This window comes from Phyllobates terribilis, unplaced genomic scaffold (assembly GCF_046119375.1).
Source record: "Phyllobates terribilis strain yellow unplaced genomic scaffold, ASM4611937v1 Scaffold_11__3_contigs__length_659146591, whole genome shotgun sequence".
NCBI lineage: Eukaryota > Metazoa > Chordata > Amphibia > Anura > Dendrobatidae > Phyllobates > Phyllobates terribilis.
Window position 1 is genome coordinate 80,477,687 of NW_027362771.1, and position 19,188 is coordinate 80,496,874.

The following is a 19,188-nucleotide window of genomic DNA, read 5'->3' on the forward strand; positions in this document are numbered from 1 at the left end:
CAGTGGAAAAGAAGCTCTTAACCGCCACGACAGACATCAAGGGGCAGTCAGGCCCCTGAAATTGGAACTCTTTGCTGATATACTAAGGGGTTATTGTAATTTTAGGAAATGTAATACAATTTTCCAATTTACTTTTTGTATTAAAGAGTTATTGCAATGGTGATTTTAAGCCACATACAACTCCCCAGCCTCCCAGCTCTCTGCTGTGTCCAAACTGTGCACCCTGTGATGCAGCTAGAAGAGGCTTTGCCTTGGCAGCACTGGAGTAGAGCAGTGACAGGCAATCTGGCTGGCATTAGGACCCAACAGTGTAAACCACAGATCCTGGACAGTTTACAAACTCTATAGAAAAGAGCTTGACAGCACTGTACATATTTGTCCACCACTGCTTGACAGCAGCAATGGACGGTTACCTTAAGCTATAAACAGTAAAAAAAGAAAAATAATTGTAAACAGATCTCCTTGACACTCTGCCTTTAAAGCTTATTTTAAATAAAAGGGGGCATTACCAGTGTGATATGTAATGACTGACACTTTGCTCTCATATCTAAGGGGTTGACTTTCTCCTTGTGGAGAGTGACATGCCTGGCATGCTAGTGTAAGGAGGCTTATAAGCCATGCAATGCTTCTTTAGGAAATTTAACGAGGCAATGTGCATGTTTTGCTCTCAATCATACACAGCTCTTCAGTGAGATCATAAATAACTAAAGGCCCCGTCACACTTAACGACGCTGCAGCGATCCCGACAACAATACGACCTGTCAGGGATCGTTGCTGCGTCGCTATGTGGTCGCTGGTGAGCTGTCAAACAGGCAGGCTCACCAACGATCAGGGGAGCAGCGACATCGTGGAAAGAATCTTTCCACGATGTCCTGCTCCTGGTTACCAGCCTGCTGAAGCAGGAGCAGGCTGGTAACCATGATAAACATCGGGTTACTAGGGGCACACACGCACCTAGTAACCCGTTGTTTATCATTGTTACCACTCTGCTACTGAGCAGGTGGTTACCGCTCACTTTAGCAGGCTCGTAACCATGATAAACAGCGGGTTACTAAGTGCGCGTGTGCCCCTAGTAACCCGATGTTTATCATGGTTACCAGCCTGATCGCTGCTCCCGCTGGTCACACACAGCAATGTGTGCTGACCAGCGGGAGGGCAACGACCAAAAAATGGTCCAGGACACTTTGCAGCGATCAGCGACCTCACAGCAGGGGCCTGATCGCTGCAAAGTGTCACACATAGCGACATCGCTCATCGCTGGTGAGGTCGCTGTTGCGTCACCAAAACCGTGACACAGCAGCGAACTCGCCATGTGAGACGGGGCTTAGCACAGTACAGCAGAGATTACACAGTACACCAGCGGGGAACTTCGTCTCATTACAGACATTTGCAGCAGCACTCATCATCTCATAGTGCTGGCAGCTCCTCTGCAGAGCTGTGCCTGATTATAGCCAACACAGTACAGCAGAGTTGAACCTTGTTTCATAGCAAACACAATAGCAGGGCTGGCAGCTCTGCTGTACTGCTTTCCACACACACACTGTCTGTGAGATAGAAGCTGAAACACTAATGAGAGGACACCTTCAGTGCAAATGTGTTAGTAGTACAACCGAAGTGAACTATGTCTCATTGCTGTGCTAGCTCAGCTCTAACTGCAGAACTGTGAGATTATGGGTGCAAAGTGTCCTTCAGTACATATCACACTGGTGACGCCCCCTTTCATATAAATTAAGCTCTGGAAGCAGATACTCATGTAGATCTATGTCAGGCCCATAGATCTTAACAGCTCATTTACATATAGGAAAAACATGGCGTTCTCTGGACTAAGACATTGGATCACAGATATCAAGATATTTTATTCAGCTTCCTATGACCTTCATAACCATATAGCCAGCTTAGGAGGAGCGATCCTATTGACAGATTTTCTTTAATCAGTAAATTGGAAAGTTGCTTGTTTTTTTTTTACAAGCTATTCCAATGGATAAAATCTCCCCCAGGTCAAGTGATGGCCTAACAATATCTGAGATTAATATCCTGTATCGCAGTGTATTGTGCCTTATAGACATACACTAATGGCCCCCGGCTGATATGCCAACTCATCGGCTATGGTCAGGGGAGGAAGCAAAAGAGTATATAGACACTACAGCAGGGAATTGCAGCTGATTCTTTGTGAGGTAAAACATTTCCCTGCCTGTTTTTAAACAATATTTTACTTCAAAGAATCAGCTGTGATCCCATGCTGAAATGTCTGTATTCTCTCTTTTACTTCCTTCCCTGCCCAGGAGATGTGGTATGACCAGACCATGTTCCTTACACGCTCAGACACAGCCATTACACAGGGGAACATTTATAAGATTATCTCAGCACAGGAATATTTTATTTAATCATATCCAATAGTGGAACTTATTATTATTCCAAGATCTATTAATTAAAATTAACCCTCTGAAGAGACAATTTTCTTGTGGAGAGTGACATACCGGCCCTGGTATACCAATGTAAGGAGGCTTATTCGCCGTGCAGAGAAGCATTGCATGGCGAAAAAGCCTCCTTACGTTGACATGCCAGATCCGGTATGTCACTCTCCACAAGGAGAAACGATACCCCTTAGACCTCAGTCCAGAGCCTCTCATCTAGCCAAATCAGATCTCATACTTTGCACTCACGAGGGGCAATAGCCCGAAACACTGTCTGTAAATTGAGATTCCGCTTTGGCTTTTATCCTAAGTCATATTGCAAGGCTCGTTAAAGGGTTGATTGTGACTTGAAGGATCGCTGCTTCCAATAGGTGGCGCTATAGAATTCTAGTCCTCTTCCTCTCTGAAGAGGCAATTTGCAAATACTGATTGTGTGAACGTGGCCTTAGGGCTCATTCAGACAAGCGTAGTAAATGTCTGCTTGCTTTCCGTATGCAAAACAGCATACGGACATAACACTGACCATAAAAATCAATGTGGCAGTTCACATGAACGTTATTACACACAGACCAATGGTATTTGTGTAAAATAATAAAGCCCCCCCAAAAAAAATTTGCAGCATGCACAACTTTGATATATGGGCAGCACAGTGGCTCAGTGGTTAAAACTGCAGCTCTGGTGTACTTGGTTCAAATTCCACCAAGGGTCACATCTGCGGCAGTCTGTAGGTTCTCCCAGTGTTTTCGTCACACTCTACAGGCAGTGATTGGAGCTCACAATCTAAATCCCCCAAGAGGACAGCGGTGATGTTTGTAAAGTGCTGTAGGATACGATGGGGCTAAATAAGTGAGCATAATAAATAATATTTGATCCATATTCTGGATTGGCTTGTCCATTATGCATAAAAACCGGACTGAATGTATGGGTTATTATATGTATGTTAAGTGTTTTACACGGATACATTACAATTATAAAGATGAGATTCTGTATTTGTCTTTCATTCATTTATTCGATTGTTAATGCTTCTTTTTTTTCTCACAAAACAGTTAATTTCTTTTTAACCCAAAATACATGCAGTTAACGTGCTGTATTTAAAAAAAAAAGTCACGAATGGTCTATATCCTTTAATGAGTGCATGATCCACCCGATTATACGTTTCCGTCTGATTACAATGCAATAAAAGCCTTTATGTAACCTTGCCAAGAGTCAGAACAATTGGCAGGTGGCAGCAGAACAGGAACCATATCACTAGTGCTGGTGAGGTATGGGCAGAGCTAGGCAGCACAGTGACCCTGCTCAGGAGCGGTGTAGATGGGGATAGACAGCACTTCTCTGTGTTCTCATTATCGCTCTTTGATCCCATCACTGGGAGATTCTAATTCATGTCAAATTTGCTTAAAAAGGATTTCCACAGGAAACAAAAAATTACTATTGTATATCCAAGAGAAGTTCCAAATATTCCTCTTATTGTTTTGCTATGGCAGTCTTATTCTCAAGAATTATAAGAGGAAGTGCAGCCATATTGGTTGCTACCATGGCAACTTAATAGTTAACCCGCCATTCTGTCAATACATTCAACCAAAAACAAAGCGACAGTTTTCCAGCAGTTTATGAGAGGTTAATAAAAAAAAAGTGTGCAACTAATAGAAAATGTACTTTTGCTCAACATCTGACAACATGAAGCTGTGATTGCAGGGTGTCAATGGGTTACAACAGTAGCACTTGGCCTACAGAAGGCTCCCTGGCTGCCATCTTCATACTCAACCACAGGCTGAGCGCCATCGGGGGATGGGATTTTTACTACGTCGTGCAATACTATAGTACAAGTGATAAACAATCACAGGTACAAGTCTCCTAAAGATGATTAAAAAAATAAACACAAAAATCCATACTGCCCACTTTTCTCCCGTTAAAGGGAAAAAAATAAAAATAAACATATCTGGCATCGTGTCGTCCGCAAAAGAGTGATCTAAACATGAAATTGATTAACCTGTATGGTAAACACTGTAAAGTGGAAAAAACAAATATAAATACAAGAAATGAGGGTTTTTTTTTTGTTACTTCAGCTCCCTAAGAAAGGCAATTAGAAGGGGTAAAAAATAAAAAATAAAAAAAATCAATAAAAATGTCAGCTCATTATGCAAAAAATAAGTCTCAAATCAACGTAAAAATAAAAATATGTTAGCGATCTGGTAAAAATGGCGACATAAAGCAAATATTGGTTACAGCATTCTCTCAGCACTTACAGAAGCATTTGTTACTTTTTTTTAGCCATAAACCTGTGTAAGCGTTAGTGTAGTATCGTACAAGCATGTTACTATACTTACCGATCACCGTCTTTCCCAGTTTCCAGCGACGTTTCGGTCCTCTTCTTCAGACTTGCTGGATCACACTGGGCTCTATCAATGCAGGCCTACAGAGTGTCAGAACAAGACTCCATTGACTTAGATTATAAAAGCCACTTTCGGCTCACAGAGCGCGGTGGGACCCGACTGGTCACGTGTCTCAGAAGAGAGCCGGAACATCGCTGGACACCGGATAAGATGGTGGTCGGTAAGTTTATCAAACACAATGACACTACTTTACTGTACATTAACATTTGCACAGGTATAAGGAACACAAAAAAAATAAATGTCTTTTAGATAGAAGAAAAAAAAATGTATGCACGTTCGGTATCGCCATGATCGCACTGACCTAGCCAATCAGGTCTAATGAAGAGAGTGAAAACAAAACCCCCCCAAAAATGCTGGAATTATATTTTCCCCCATTTCATCCCACTTAGAGTTCCGCCTCCTCCCCCATCTGTCAGTACATTATATGGTAAAATGAATGGTGTCATTCAGAACTATGACTGTTCCCCAAAAAAAAAAAAATTCTTAGGGCTATGTCAATTGCAAAATACTAAAGTTATGGCTCATGGAAGAAAATGAGAAAAAAAATTAAAACACAAAAAAGATTCCCTGGTCAATAAAGGAATAATGTAGCCAAGAAGAACGAAATGATCAAAAGTCAACTATCCTTAAAATCTGGTGCATAATTTCTCAAAGACAACGTTTCGACACATTATAAGTCTTTGTCACGGATCCTTGACAAAGACCTATAATGGGTCGAAATGTTGTAATTTGATGGCAGAATAAACTTCAGATTTTGAACTATACCATCTTGGATTGGACGCTGTTTATATGTTCACCACTGATCAATACTGTTCAGATCTTCACAGTCCATGTATGTAGTGAATTGCAGACTGGACGCAGGTCTCCTGATCGGAGCTTAAAAGCCTCATACATGCCTATAAAACTGTTGAGTTTGGGTCAGGATTGCTGCAGTCAGTCCGGAAATCATGGCCAAAAGTTTTCAGACTGAAATTTTGGTTTTCAGAAATTTTGCTGCATTATTGTCATTATAGTGGTAATTCGCATTAACCCTAGATTGTTATGAATTGATCAGATGAGTTGCAAATAATTATAAAGTAAGGCTGTGTGCCCACTATGCGTTTAAGCGTTTCCGCAGCAGCAATTCCACTGCAGAAACGCTTAAAAAACGCTTGGTAGAAGGTCTGCCATGTTCCCCAATGATAATCCGCATGTACTGTGCACATTCTGCTGAAATTTCCGCTGCGGATTATTCATTGCGGAAAAATCCGCAGCACTACCAATTATTTTGTGTAATCACGGCGTTTTCGCCGCCATTGACTTGCATTGAATTGCTTAACATCCGCGTGACTACATGTACACATGCGGATATTAAGCGATTCAATGTGCGGATGGTACCCGGGTTTGGAGAAGAGGAGACTCTCCTCCAGATCCGGGTACCATAGTACCTGTAAAAAAAAAAAAAAGAATTTAAAACAAAAAAATACATTATACTTACCTTCTGATGGCCCCCGGTCTCCATAGCGATGATCTAAAAAGGACCTTCCGTGACGTAATTTAGTCATGCGACAGGTCACGCGACCGCCACACCGGACGAGACCGGGGGCCATCGGAAGGCGAATATAATGTTTATTTTTTACCATTCTTTTACTATAACTTGGTCACACTATATAAATCCATGCCGGCTGCATGGATTTATATAGTGTGCCAAGTTGTCAAGCACTTTCCCAGTGATGCTAAAAATAAGGAGCCGCATGTGAAATCGCATGTGAAAAACGCTTCACTTACGCTTGTCCCTGGCAGGAAAAACGCATGCAAAATCTGCATGCATTTTTTCTGCCAGAGAGATGCAGAAACGCTCAGGAAAAATCCGGAGCATTTCTGCATCGTGGGCACATAGCCAAATTCCTTGCCATGAAAATTAACAATCACAAAAACTCCATTCAAAGAGAGTGGTTCAATTGCTGTGAAGAAGGAAGCCAAGAAAGTCTAGTAAGCGCCAGGACAGACTCCGAAGGAGAATTCAGCTATGGGATCAGGTCACCACTAGTGTTGATCGAGTATGTTCTATTAACCCTTTTGCCGAGTATGCTCGGGCCGAGCTCCGAGTAGTTACAGCTGCTCGGTGATGTGTTTGAATCGCTCCCGTGTGTATGATTTGCAACTGTTTGACAGCTTTATTACATGTGAGGAATGTCTATTTCTTACACATTCCTCACACGTAATAAAGCTGCCAAACAGTTGCAAATCATGCACACGGGAGGGATTCAACCATATCACCAAGCAGCTATAAATACTCGGAGCTCGGCCCGAGCATACTCGGACAGAACATACTCGCTCAACACTAGTCACCACCAGAGCAGAGCTTGCTCAGGAATGGCAGCAGGCAGGTGTCAGTGCATCTACACGCACAGTGAGGCAAAGACCTGATGTCAGTAGGTAAGCCTCTTCTCTCCAAAAAAAAAACCAAAACATCAAAGACAGACTGACATTTAGCAGGATGTACAGGGACAGGACTGCAGAGGACTGGGGTAAAGTTATTTTGCCTGAGGAAGCCCCCTTCAGACTGCTTGGGACTTCTGGAAGAAAGATCGTCCAGAGGAGAAAAGGTGAGCGCTGCCGTAAGTCCTGTGTCATGCCAACAGTAAGGCATCCTGAGATCATTCATGTGTTGGGTTGATTTTCATTTTACCTAAGAAAACTCCCATGAATAAAGAATGACATATAAACATCCCCCAAGAGCAACTTCTCCCAATGATTCAGGGGTAATTTGGTGATGAACAATGCTTTTTACAGCATGATGAAGCAACAAGTTACAAGGGAAAAGTGATGATAACTAAATGGCTCAGTGAACAAAACATTTGACATTTTGGGTCCATGGCCAGGAAACTCCCTGATCTTAATCCCATGGAGAACCTGTGATCAATTCTCAAAAAGCAGATTGACAAACAAAAAAAAAAAACAAAAACACAAATTGTGATAAGTTCCAAGCACTGATTAGACAAGAATGGGTTGTCATCATTCAGGATTTTGCCTCAAAGCTGATATCCACATGACAAAGCGGATTGTAGAAGGGTCAACACTGTAAATATTGAGCAGCAAATTTTTTGAAAACCAAAATTTGTGTTCAGCATAAAACTATTCGCTACGACGGTACACGCATGTGTGAAACTGGCTTTACAGACTGCTATTGGCTTATTACCAAATATCCCTAACCTTCTATACCCGGCGATCCACATTCATTTGAGCAGATGAGAGCCGAATATTAGTAAAAATACAGTTAAAACCAGAAGTTTACATACACTATATAAAAAGACACATATGCATGTTTTTCTCAATATTTGACATGAAATCAGAATAAACCTTTCCCGTTTTAGATCAATTAAGATACCCATAATTTTAATATTTGCTGAATCCCAGAATAATGAGAGCGAGAGAATGTTTAAAGTCATTTTTATTACTTACTGTAAAGTCAAAAGTTTGCACACAGTAAGATTACTATGCCTTTCAACAATGCTATACTGACCATATGATGAGGTGATGTGTTTGGAAGCTTCTGATTTTTTGGCAACATCTGAGTTAATTAGAGACACACCTGTGGATGTATTTGAATGCACACCTGAAACACACTGCTTCTTTGTGTAGCAACATGAGAAAGTCTAAAGAAATCAGCCAAGAAATCAGGAAGAGAAGTGTGGACTTGCACAAGTCTGGCTCCTTGGGTACAATTTAAAGATGCCTAAAGGTGCCTCGTTCCTCTGTACAAACAATTATATGTAAGTACAAACAAGATGGGAATGTCCAGCCATCATACCGCTCAGGAAGGAGACGGGTTCTGTGTCCCAGAAATGAATGTGCTTTGGTCCGACATGTGCATATCAACCCAAGGACAAAAGCAAAAGACCTTATGAAGAGGATGGCGGAAGCTGGTAAGATTGTGTCAATATCAACATGGGCTGAAAGGCCACTCTGCCAGGAAGAAGACATTACTCCAAAAGAAACATAAAAAAGCCAGATTCATGTTTGCAAATGCACACAGGAACAAAGACCTTAATTTTTGGAGACATCTCCTGTGCTCTGATGAAACTAAAATGTTACTTTTTGGGCATAATGACCATCGTTACGTTTGGATGAGAAAGGGAGAAGCTTGGAAGCTCAAGAATACCATCCCAACTGTGAAACACGGGGGTGGCAGCATCATGTTGTGGTGTTGTTTTGCTGCAGGAGGAACTGGTGCACTTCACAAACTAGATGGCATCATGAGAAAAGAAGATTATGTGGCAATACTGAAGCAACATCTCAAGACATCAGCCAGGAAGTTAAAGCTTGGGCGGAAACGGGTCTTCCAAATGGACAATGACCCGAAGCATACTGCCAAAATGGTAACAAAGTGGCTTAAGGATAACAAAGTCAATGTTTTGGAGTGGCCATCACAAAGCCATGATCTCGATCCTATTAAAAATTTATGGGCAAAGCTGAAAAGGCATGTGCGAGCAAGGCGATCTACAAACCTGGATCAGTTACACCAGTTTTGTCTGAAGGAATGGGCCCAAATGCCGACCAACTATTGTGAGAAGCTTGTGGAAGAATATCCCAAACATTTGTCCCAAGTCATTCAGTTTAAGGGCAATGGTACCAAATACTAATGAAATGTATGTAAACTTTTGACTTTGCAATAATAAAAATGCCTTAAAACATTCTCTCTCATTATTCTGGCATTTGGCAAATATTAAAGATGATAGTAATCCTAACTGACCTAAAACAGGAAAGGTTTATTCTGATTTCATGTCAGATATCGAGAAAAACATGAATGTGTCTTTTTATATAGTGTATGTAAACTTCTGGTTTCAACTGTATGTTTTATATAGAAAAAACACAAAATGGCAAAATTTCAATTTGCAGATAACTATTTCAGCTAATATTATCAAATGGTATTATTGAAACTGGTACTGAAATGTAGACAGGATATGTCTGCAAAATGGTGTTACCTCTGAAACTGCCACAGCCAGCCACTGGGTCACACATCCGTGCTCGATGGTGCACGCTTAGAGGGCAATACCTGGATTGACTGACAGCTCTCCTGACCTGAACCTGATGTAGCAGGACACTTTCCGTTTGGGCCAGGTATTGTGATCAGAGCATGGACGTGTGATCCCGGATGTGTGAATATGGGGGTCTGTACACGAAGTTTGGACAGGTGCATGCACTTACACCGGGCATAAATCCTATATAATGACCAGAAAACCATTCTTACCTGACTAGGATTAGTGAGGCGTCACGTGCACACTGTCCAACACAGTAACGCGCTTCAAAGTTGGCTCAAGAGGAGTATAATGCCTATTTATTACACAAGACTTGTATGTCATCACATGACTTCAGCCCACAACACAGAAATAAAGCATTGCTCCAAACTGGAAGCAGTAAGGTTACAGTGAGCATTGTGGGGGGCCAGGGGACTGCCCAGCTGGGCACATACCCTACAGCAGCACAAGTACTGGCAGCCCAGAAGTTTGGCTCTGCAGAGTATGCCCACAATACACAGGGGAGGGTCAGGCCAGCAGGTTGAGGGGTGAGAGGAGGCCTGTCTGACTGCCATGCTGCACTGGGGCCACACACAACAACAAGCCCTGCATACACACCCCTTTCTGGTGTACACAGCCAACATGGCTTCAGCTCCAGCAAGGACGCAACCTAACCCGCGTCACAGCCTAGGAGGCAGCTGATTGGACAGTCGCCTCGCAGCGAGGCCTGTGAGTGGACAGTATGCAGTGTCACTCAAGTCGCTCCCGCCCTCTTCCTCCCAGCAAAGCTGCTGTGAGCGGACACATAAACAATCTCCTGCTCCATTCAATGTGAGGGGCGGGCGGCAGGGAGAGGGGAGAGGAGCCGCGGCTGCTGCTGCGCCTCCTCCCCCACAGCAAACCTGGGGCCAGCAACGGAGGGCTGCTTATGTAAACGGCGCGGCTCCTCCCTCAGCGCACACCCCCTGGCCATGCAGAGCCCTCTACCCAGCAACACACCCCCTGCACTGCCACCAGCGCGGCCAGCACAGCATGGAGACAAGCCCGGCACACAGCAGCTCCCGGACACACCGGGAGGGGGCGTGTGCTCCGAGCAGAGGTCATTACCCCGGGGGGCACGGTGTGTGACTGGCCACCACGCCCCCTCACCTGCCTCCCCGCCGTGCAGCCCTGGCACAGGTACGAGCCAGGGTCACACTGCTGCCACACGGCCAGCGGCACTCTCCCCACTCTCCCAGGCGCCCCGTGCTCTCACCCGTGCCCGGTGCGCCCTGTCAGCCGCCTCTCTGCCGCCGCCGTCGCCGCTCTTCCCCCCGGACGGTCTCCATGCTTTCTGCTTTGTTTTGTTTATTTCCTTCCTGACGGGTTCCCGGAAAGCGCGTGACTCCCCGCCCACGTGACTAGCAGGAGAGCCAATCCTCGCGGCTTGGTACCCGAGCCTGGCCAATCAGCGCTCCTGCTGTCATGGGTGGCAATATGGGGGGTGGGGGTACGTGAAGCAGTTGTGAGCAGGAAGAGAAGGCGGTAGAGCCCGGGTAGCTGCCCTGCCCCACACCTTGCCCCAGCTGCCCAGTGCCACCCTGCACCATCCGTACGGGAGGGGGCATTCGCGCTGTGTGATGTGCCAGCACTGGGCCGGGGGCATCCTGCAGCGTGCTGTCACTGTCATACGTGTGATCGCTGTGTGTGGAGGGGGAATCCCTGGGTGGGAGGGCTTTCCATTCATTCATTACCACAACGAGGAGGGGGCTATGCCACACAGGGAAGCGCTGGTATGACATGCTGGCACGTCATCGCCCAGGCTGTGCCCATTCCTCCATCTCTGCACCCATACAGCCAGCCCCTGGGTCATGCCTAGTCTTGCCATAGCTGGGCACACATACAGCTATCACCCAGGAGGGCACACATCTACCCCTCTCCTTTGGGACATGCTCATTCTTACCCTCACCAGTAACCCTAGCCGGGCACACATACATCTGCCCCGAGTTGTGCCCATACTAACCCTCCTGGTGCACACATACATTTACCAAGAAGGTCGTTACCATTGTTACGCTCCCAGGGCACACATACATCTACCAACCGGGTCATGCCCTTACTTACCCTCTGTGGGCACACAAACATCTACCCCCTCCTTGGTAGTGCCCATTCTTACCCTCCATGGGCACACAAACATCTACCCCCTCCCTGGTAGTCCCATTCTTACCCTCCGTGGGCACACAAACATCTACCCCCTCCCTGGTATTCCCCATTCTTACCCTCTGTGGGCACACAAACATCTACCCCCTCCCTGGTAGTGCCCATTTTTACCCTCTGTGGGCACACAAACATCTACCCCCTCCCTGGTAGTGCCCATTCTTACCCTCCGTGGGCACACAAACATCTACCCCCTCCCTGGTAGTGCCCATTCTTACCCTCCGTGGGCACACAAACATCTACCCCCTCCCTGGTAGTGCTCATTCTTACCCTCCGTGGGCACACAAACATCTACCCCCTCCCTGGTAGTGCCCATTCTTACCCTCCGTGGGCACACAAACATCTACCCCCTCCCTGGTAGTGCTCATTCTTACCCTCCGTGGGCACACAAACATCTACCCCCTCCCTGGTAGTGCTCATTCTTACCCTCTGTGGGCACACAAACATCTACCCCCTCCCTGGTAGTGCCCATTCTTACCCTCTGTGGGCACACAAACATCTACCCCTCCCTGGTAGTGCCCATTCTTACCCTCCGTGGGCACACAGACATCTACCCCCTCCCTGGTAGTGCCCATTCTTACCCTCTGTGGGCACACAGACATCTACCCCCTCCCTGGTAGTGCCCATTCTTACCCTCCGTGGGCACACAGACATCTACCCCCCCTCCCTGGTAGTGCCCATTCTTGTCTGTGTGCCCACTGAGGGTAAGAATGGGCACTACCAGGGAGGGGGTAGATGTCTGTGTGCCCACTGAGGGTAAGAATGGGCACTACCAGGGAGGGGGGAGATGTATGTGTGCCCACGGAGGGTAAGAATGGGCACTACCAGGGCGGGGGTAGATGTCTGTGTGCCCACTGAGGATATCTACCCCCTCCCTGGTAGTGCCCATTCTTACCCTCAGTGGACACACAGACATCTACCCCCTCCCCAGTAGTGCCCATTCTTGCCCTCAGTGGGCACACAGACATATACCCCCTCCCCGGTCATGCCCATTCTTGCCCTCGGTGGGCACACAGACATCGACCCCCTCCCCAGTAGTGCCCATTCTTGCCCTCAGTGGGCACACAGACATCTACCCCCTCCCCAGTAGTGCCCATTCTTGCCCTCAGTGGACACACAGACATCTACCCCCTCCCCAGTAGTGCCCATTCTTGCCCTCAGTGGGCACACAGACATCTACCCCCTCTCCAGTAGTGCCCATTCTTGCCCTCAGTGAGCACACAGACATCTACCCCCTCCCTCGACAGTAGTGCCCATTCTTACCTTTAGTGAGCAATGATTCCATAGCCCCCCACAAACATAGCAATATCTCCTCTTCCCACAATCGCATACAATATTTCTCCCGTGCATCCCCCCTACCCCAACAAATCAGACTCTCGCTTACCGTGGAAACCTTCAAAAGGAACCTGAAGACCCACCTCTTCCGACAAGCCTACAACCTGCAGTAACCATCGCTCCACCATGCCGCTGCACGACTTGCTATATCCTCACCTACTGTATCCTCACCCATCCCTTGTAGATTGTGAGCCCTCGCGGGCAGGGTCCTCGCTCCTCCTGTACCAGTCACTGACTCATTTTGTTCAAAATTATTGTACTTGTTTTTTATTATGTACACCCCCTTTTTCACATGTAAAGCACCATGGAATAAATGGCGCTATAATAATAATCAGAGAAGCAAACAGGGGCGGGGGATTTGGTATCGAGGAGAAATCCATGGGGGATTGCACCTGTGCTCACATCTGCGGTATTATGCTTTGTTTATACAGTGCTATTAATTCCACAGTGCTTTTCAGACATTAGCCCCATTAGGGCTCACAATTGACATATGTCTTTGTAGTGTGGGAGGAACCCAGAGGAAACCCACGCAAACACGGGGAGAACATACAAACTCCTTGCAGATGTTGTCCTTGGTGGGATTTGAACCCAGAACCCCAGCACTGCAAGACTGCAGCGCTAACCACTGAGCCACCGTGTTGCCCAATAGGACGCCTTGGATTCAGTCAGGTTTCATGGGAAAAATAATAAAACGCAATGCTATTTTTCATAACCTCTGAAGAACCTATTTCAAAGAGAATCTATCACCAGTGGAAAAAGTAGCCAGTTACTGGTTGTTTTATTCCTGCAATCCAATTCTGTCTCTGTTCTGTGCTTCTGGTCACACTCTGGAAAGGCCCGTTCAGGGACAGGTTCCTAACGTCAGGCATGTGTTCCCTTTACACAGGACCTTTAATTTACCCCGAGTACTTCCTCCAATCTCTGTTGCTCCACAGATTCTGGAAGTTTTTCTTTCCCTTCTGAGCTCCTCTATTCCAAAGTTATGTAACAATGGTGCAACTGAAAATCCCTCTTTAAAGGTCTTGTTCGGTGTGCTATCTGTATGCGAAACTAATAGTATACGGACAGCCCACTGACCAATACAAGTCAATGTGACAGTTCACAAATGCGTTTACACACAGGCCGATGATCCGCATGTAAAAAAAAATATTGCAGCAGAAATGACTTCGATCCTCATTCTGGATCAGACTCACCCACTGAGTTATGGGTGTATAAAAAATGGATCACATACGGATTATCATCCATATGCCACACTTTTTTCAGGTACATTACAATTATGAAGGAAACTAAACGAGGCTTGTCAGAGGATGACATTACTAAATTTAAATTTCTTGGGTTTGGGTGCCGAATCTGCACTGAAGTGCACCAAGCCCAAATGTGATGGTCTCATAGCTATTAGGGTATGCTCACATGGAGGTTTTAATGTGGATTTTACTCCAAAATCCAAATAATCTGAATAAGCTTCCTAGTAATTTCAATAGGAAAACATGACTACTGCTGTTTTATTTTTCCACGGTGGAAAAATAAGCAACATATCCGTTCTTGAGGCATTTATGCTTGAAATTAAAAAAATTAAAAAAAATAAAAAATCGCCAAATTTGACAGCTCAAACTGATGAAGAAAAAACCTCTCCCCATGCACAAAAAATGTGCTAGAAAACTTTTAATGTGGATTTTCAGCCTGAAAAATTCATATAAAAAACTGTATAAACATTCTCGGTCTTATTTTTACTGTGTGATTTTCAAGCTTTTTTTTTTAGCCTTTTTTCTTCAGTGTAAGACTAGAATAGATTTTATTTTTATATTTTGATTTTTTTTTACAGTATTTACTTTGATATATTACATATACAACAAAGTAATTGGACCAAAGCTATCAGTACTGGAAATGGTGGTGGGCAGACAGCTTCTGGTCATGGGTAGAGTTTACTAAACTTATGCATCATGTTCCCCATGATTATGTGATCAATAACATGACCAAAGTCTATTTAACATGTGGCTTAAGTGTGCAATAGCATGGTCAATTTACAGTAGGTGGTCCTTAAAGGAAATCTGTCACTAGGTTTTTGCAACCAAATCTGAGCGCAGCATAATGTAGAGATGGAGGCTCTGATTCAATGATGTGTCACTTACTGGGCTGCTTAGTGTATTTTTATGCAATCAATGTTTTATCAGCAGGATTTGTCACTAGAGGACTAGTAAACCTGCTGCCATGTAGTCCTATTCATGAGCTCTGTATAACTACACCCCCACCACTGTGACAGCCCTGTGTACACTGTACATGGGCAGAAATCTGCCAATCATAGGTGGGGGTGGGGTTATAGAGCTCAGCATTCAGAGAACTGCTAGATCTGCAGCAGAGAAAATAGGGATTTTATCAAAATGATATCATGCTGCACTTCAGTAAGTTATACAGCGCTTGAATCAGGGACTCTGCCCATACATCATGCTTCTTTCAGATTTTCACTTTTCTGTCACCATTGCTCATGTTGTAGTTTTGAGGGATACCACCAACTTTACTGCAGTGTACAGAAAAATGAGAAAAAAAAATTCTAGGTGATGTGAATGAAATGCACAATCTTCCCAATGTTTTGTTTTTACAGCATTAATTGTGCGGTGTTACCTGGCGACAGTACTCCCCAGATCAATAATACATTGATATGAAACAGTTTGAGACGGGAGAAAAATGCTGCAAAGTAAGAATGCTTTCAAAGAACAAAGCGTTAATTTATTTTACCAAGTAACAAAATGCAGAGAAATCTAAATCAATATTTGGTGTGACCATCCTTTGCCTTCAAAACAGCATCAATCCTTCTCGTTACAGTTGCACAGTTTTTGGAGGCACATAGCAGAGAAGTTGTTCCAAACATCATGGAGAACTAATCATAGATCTTCTGTGCATATAGCCTTGTGAAAATCCTGTTGTCTCTTCATGTAGTGACAGACATATGGTATTGAGATCAGGGATCTGTGGAGCCCTATCATCACTTCCAGGACTCCTTGTTCTTTGCACTGAAGGTACTTCTTAAATTAATGACGTTGGCTGTATGTTTGTGGTCTTCCTGATACAGAATAAATTTGGAGCCAATCAGATGCCTCCCTGGTACTGAATGGTGGATAAGTCTCTGCCTTTGTTTCTCAGAGCATTGAACATGAGGAATGGGAAACATTGAGGACTATGGACGCAGTGGTCTGCCATGGAAACTTAGTGCAGCAGATGAAAGACACATCATGCTTACTTACCTAGGAATGTGGAAGATGTCCATCAGTGGCATCAGCACAGAGCTGGCAGCAAACAGTGATAGCTAGATACTTCCCCAAACAGTAGATGGGTGTCTTACCAGACGTGGTCTTTGTTAGAATTGTGGCCAAAAAAACATACCTTCAACATGGAAACAAGGCCAAGTGACTCAACTGTGCACATGTATGTAAATATAGTAACCTGGGTACAGAAAAATGGCATTGGGTGCACTAAACTGATGAGTCAAAATGTGAAATACTTGTCTATAATACAAGGCAGTCTGTTCACCAGAGAACGGTACAGTAATGAGTGTCTGCAGGTAACAGTGAAGCATAATGGACATTCAAGGTTGGGGCTGACTTTCAGCAAATGGAGTTGGGGATTTGGTCAAGATTAAAAGGTGTCCTCCATTCTGTAAATTACAGGCAGATACCATCAGTAAGGCATCAGATTGGCTCCAAATTTATTCTACAGCAGGACAATGTAGTGATTTTACTGCCCCCCTTTTGTAGTACATATTGAGTTTTGATAGTCCCACAAAAATGCAACAAAAGGCTAATGGTGACCAAGACCATGGCAATTTTATTATTTTGAATGTTTTTATGAGGTTTACCATATGGTTTTAGCAATTATAGAGTGTGATATATTGATTTTTACAGATATGGCTATACCATCTATGTATATATTTTTATACATTTAAAATTAATTTTTTACTGGGGAAAGTTGAGTTGATTAGAATGTGTATGCTTTATAATATTTTTAAAAATCTTTTCACCATATTTTGTCTTCATAGGTGACTTGAATGTGCAAGTATTTGATCACTTGGTCTATATAATGAAAGGCTACAGTATTGCAGTATATACACTACCGTTCAAATGTTTGGGGTCACCCAGACAATTTTGTGTTTTCCATGAAAACTCATACTTTTATTTATCAAATGAGCTGCAAAACGATTAGAAAATATAGTCCAGACATTGACAAGGTTAGAAATAATGATTTTTATTTGAAAGAATAATTTTCTTCTTCAAACTTTGCTTTCGTCAGAGAATGCTCCCTTTGCAGCAATTACATCATTGCAGACCTTTGACATTCTAGCTGTTAATTTGCTGAGGTAATCTTGAGAGATTTCACCCCATGCGTCCTGAAGCCCCTCCCACATGTTGGATTGGCTTGATGGACACATTTTACGTACCATACGTTCAAGCTGCTCCCACAACAGCTCAATGGAGTTGAGATCTGGTGACTGCGCTGGCCACTCCATTACAGATAAAATACCAGCTGCCTGCTTCTTCCCTAAATAGTTCATGCATAATTTGGAGGTGTACTTTGGGTCATTGTCCTGTTGTAGAATGAAATTGGCTGCAATCGAGCGCTATCCACAGGGTATGGCATGGAGTTGCAAAATGGAGTGATAGCCTTCCTTATTCAAAATCCCTTTTACCTTGTACAAATCTCCCACTTTAGCAGCACCAAAGCAACCCCAGACCATCACATTAGCTCCACCATGCTTGACAGATGGCGTCAGGCACTCTTCCAGCATCTTTTCAGTTGTTCTGCGTCTCACAAATGTTCTTCTGTGTGATCAAACACCTCAAACTTTGATTCGCCTGTCCATAAAGCCTTTTTCCAATCTTCCTCTGTCCAATGTCTGTTCTTTTGCCCATACTAATATTTTCCTTTTATTAGCCAGTCTCAGATATTTCTTTGCCCTGAAGACCAGCATACCGGAGTCACCTCTTCACTGTAGACGTTGACACTTGACTTTTGCGTGTACTATTTAATGAAGCTGCCAGTTGAGGAGCTGTGAGGCGTCGATTTCTCAAACTAGAGACTCTAATGTACTTGTCTTGTTGCTCAGTTGTGCAGTGGGGCCTCCCCCTTCTCTTTCTACTCTGGTTAGAGCCTGTTTGTGCTCTCCTCTGAAGGGACTAGTACACACCGTTGTAGGAAATCTTCAGTTTCTTGGCAATTTCTCACATGGAATAGCCTTCATTTCTAAGAACAAGAATAGACTGTCGAGTTTCACATGAAAGTTCTCTTTTTCTGCCCATTTTGAGAGTTTCATAGAACAAACAAATGTAATGCTCCAGATTCTCAACTAGCTCAAAAGAAGGTACATTTTATAGCTTCTCAAATCAGCCAAACCGTTTTCAGTTGGCTAACATACTTGTGCAAGGGTTTTCTAAACATCGATTAGCCTTCTTACACAGCAAACACAATGTACCATTAAAACACTGGAGCGGTGGTTGTTGGAAATGGGCCTCTATACACCTATGTAGATATTGCAATAAAAACAAGACGTTTGCAGCTAGAATAGTCATTTACCACATTAACAATGTATAGAGTGTATTTCTGGTTCATTTAATAAAAAAAAAAAAGTGCTTTTCTTTCAAAAAATAATGAAATTTCTAAATGACCCCAAACGGTAGTGTAGTCCTAATCATGGTCTCCTATGAAGCCCAGCCTGTGGCTTCAACAATGTGGAGTTACAACATGGCAGTAAGGGGGCACTTCAGCAGGCTCCTGGTTGCCATGCCAATGTATCTACATCCCACAATTGCATTGTGACGGAGTCTATGGGGATTACTGACAGTAATTGACAGGAGAATTCATGGG

At 44.1% G+C, this 19,188-nt stretch overlaps 1 protein-coding gene and 1 long non-coding RNA gene across 2 annotated transcripts in view; one reads left to right on the forward strand and one right to left on the reverse strand.

The window, feature by feature from the left end:
• Window positions 1-11,216, reverse strand: part of CREBRF (CREB3 regulatory factor) — a 45,852-nt gene extending 34,636 nt beyond the window's left edge. Inside the window, exon 1 of the mRNA XM_073651305.1 lies at window positions 11,063-11,216. The gene's annotated coding sequence lies outside the window, so the exon portion shown is untranslated. The remainder of the gene's footprint in view (window positions 1-11,062) is intronic.
• Window positions 10,815-18,538, forward strand: LOC141165590 (uncharacterized). The gene is made up of 4 exons (XR_012251178.1): window positions 10,815-10,986; window positions 15,935-16,027; window positions 16,156-16,349; window positions 17,366-18,538. It is a non-coding gene; the product is annotated as an uncharacterized lncRNA (long non-coding RNA).
• The last annotated feature ends 650 nt before the right edge of the window (window positions 18,539-19,188 follow it).